Below are 2956 nucleotides of genomic sequence, written 5' to 3'. Positions count from 1 at the left end.
CTGGAGGTGACTGTCCTCCATTCGCCTCCTGCAGACTCCTGGGTGGTGACAGCCTGAGGGGACAGGCCCTGCAGAGAGAGAAAGTACCTGCCAGTCTCGTCCTCCATGGCCCTGATCCCCCGCAGCCTGCTCATCTCTGCCTGGAGCTCTCTCACCAGCCCCTCCAGTGCCACAATCCTGGCACAGGTGGGACAGGTGAGAGAAGCCCCCACCCCTGTGTCCCCCCTGGCCCCAGGGACCAAGCCAGGCAGCCCCCACATAGTTCTGATGAAGCATCGTGCAAAAAACCTGGCCTTCGTCTGCCCAATCACTGCTACCTGGCAGCACGCATTCACTAGCTTCATGTAAATAAACAGGTATATGTCTGGTAGTGTCAGAGACCCTAGCAGGCAGCCCAGCCTGAGATAATTGCCTAAGCAACCACATCTACCTTGGGTCTCTGGCTAACAAGCTTTGCCTGAGGTAGTTAACTGGCTGGCTTGGTCTCCCAATTTATTCCCATCTGTGGCAACAGCCTCCAGGCCAGCCAACAGTTCTGATGTCAGTCTGTTTTGGCAAGCCTCCTGGTCCCTATAGGCATTTATACACATACATTTTCATGCCAGGACACACCAGAGATCCAGAGCATCAGAGCAGACTCGATTAATTGAGTCTGCTTTGCATGTGAGCTGATGCACACTGCGCTGCACTGTGTGCAGTTGTGTAAGTGTATAAATGCACATCAGTGCACAGAAAATGGCAGCAGTGCACTTTTCAACTAAAATACCTTTGTTCAAAAGTGCGCTGCTGCCATTTTCTCAGTGCTGACATGCATTTCACCACTTATATAACTGTATGCACCGCAGCACTAGGTGCTTTTAAAAGCACCTGGTGCTGTGGCACAAGCATGTGTACAAATGTCCTATACTCTCTATCTTTTCTGGTTCCTGACCCTCGTTTTGAGTCCAGCCCCCTGCCCCAGGGGCAGTAAGTCAGCTAGGGTCAAAGGATCCCAGCAAGATAGTTGTCCAAAGGTTTCTTAAAAGAATCAGGAGTAGGTGCTTGCACCACCTCTGGAGGGAGTCTTTTGGGGGCTCAGACAGTAAAAAAGTTTTTGGAAGTCTGTTACTTCCTAGACAGTTATACACAAATTTTTTAATTCATCTTTTCATTGTGGTTCCAAGTTTGGTAACAAGTTTTGGGAATCTCTTATCTGGTCCAGCAGCCTTGCCAGTCTTGGTCGCTTTAATAGTTGTGTTGAACTCATTGTCAGAGATGAAAGTGGCTAAATTAAGACTGGCATTCAGTGATTTAATTTGTTCATGAGTCCAATGTCTAATCATTCCTGTGGATTGCTTGCTTAGATTACTGTACTTGCTGCTGTTACTGGAGTTTGCCGATGCAGGGCAATGTCATTTTTTGGTGACTTTGCCTAAAAAGGTCCACCATGCTTGTCTGCTCAAGTGGGTCATACCCAGTCCTTCTATGGAAGAAGTAAGTCATTTCTCCTTTTTGATATTATTCATATCCCTTGGACCTGATAACTTGGCATCTGATCCTAGACCTAGACCCTGACACTGACCTGTATTGTGCCTCTGGATTTGGTAATGTGGCTCCTCATCTCTGAATGAGCCCCTCTGATCTAACCAGTAGGCCAGCCTGCCTGTGACCCAGTCCCTTACAGGTACTCCCCAACTTCAAGCTTTTCAGTGTAAGTTAATCTTTCCAAAAGGAAGTGCATGTTGCCCTCTTTAAACAAGATAATTGCTACCATGATAGCAGAAAGTCCCACATAAAAGATTGTAGGCAAAAGAATCACCTTCATGGCTCTCACCTATCCCCCTCTCCCCCATTAATTGGCTCTCCGTAATCCTAGGATCTGTCATTCTTTTATGGTGGTATTTTCCCCATACCTTCTCCCCTGCAAGTCCCAAATCAAAGGGTACTCCCAATATCTTCAACTCTGTGCTGATGATCACTGGCCCTAGCTCATGCACTCCCCCATAGTTCCCATTCCCATGCATGCTCTCTTTTCTGTTCACACTGCCTCTCTGTATTCCCCGCAATGTGCCGCAACAGTCTCTACAATGAGAGGTCTTTATGCACTGCCCAGTGAAGTGAAAAGAACACAAAATTAATATGGGATCCATTCCTGTTAACTCACAATCCTGTGGAGGAGCTAGGACAAGCTGTCCAGGCCTGAACCTTCTCTCCCTTTGTCCTGTGCCCTTACACACAGGGTGCATCTACACCAGATGTTTACTGCGCAGTAGTGTAATAACACCGCGCAGTAGCATGCCAGTCAAAAACCATCCTAATATGCTACTGCATAGTGTTATTAGGCTACTTCACAGTAAGCAACACAAAAAAAACGACAACTGTGCACCACCACTGCTGCACAGTAACTGTAGTTACTATGCTTTTAGTTAGTATTTCATTAAGCAAATACTAAACTAAATATGCAGTAACTACTGTGCATTAGGGCTGTGTGAAGCTTCAGGTGCGGATTTGATTCGGAGGAGATTCAGCTTGATTTGGTGGCTAAATCTCTGAATCTGAATTGAGTCAGGAGACCAATTAAAAGGTCCAAATCGATTTGAAGCTCTCTGAATTAATCTGGAAAAGATATGGAGAGCTTTGGAGATTTGGGTAGTTCCACTCGCTGCTGCAGGGAGCTGGACTCGGACTCTGTGCTGGTAAGTAGGGGGCAGGGGAGGGAGGGCTGGAAGACGGTGAAGGGGACCATGGGGGGACCCCTGACAGGCCCCATCCCCTGCCTGCTCTCTCAGTCCCCCCTGAGTGCCCCCCCAACCCCTACCCAACAAGCAAAGTTTCTAACATGATCATTGAAGAATACAGGGCAGTCTAGGGGAAAGAGCTTTAATGGTGGGGGTCTAATACAGACCACCCAAACAAGGGGAAGAGCTAGACCAGGAATTCTTAAGTCAGCTCACAGAGGTAGTTAGGTCAAAGGAAG

The sequence above is a fragment of the Gavialis gangeticus genome, unplaced genomic scaffold (genome assembly GCF_001723915.1).
Source record: "Gavialis gangeticus isolate Ggan-Ray unplaced genomic scaffold, GavGan_comp1, whole genome shotgun sequence".
Taxonomy (NCBI): domain Eukaryota; kingdom Metazoa; phylum Chordata; order Crocodylia; family Gavialidae; genus Gavialis; species Gavialis gangeticus.
Note: the sequence above shows the minus strand (reverse complement) of the source record.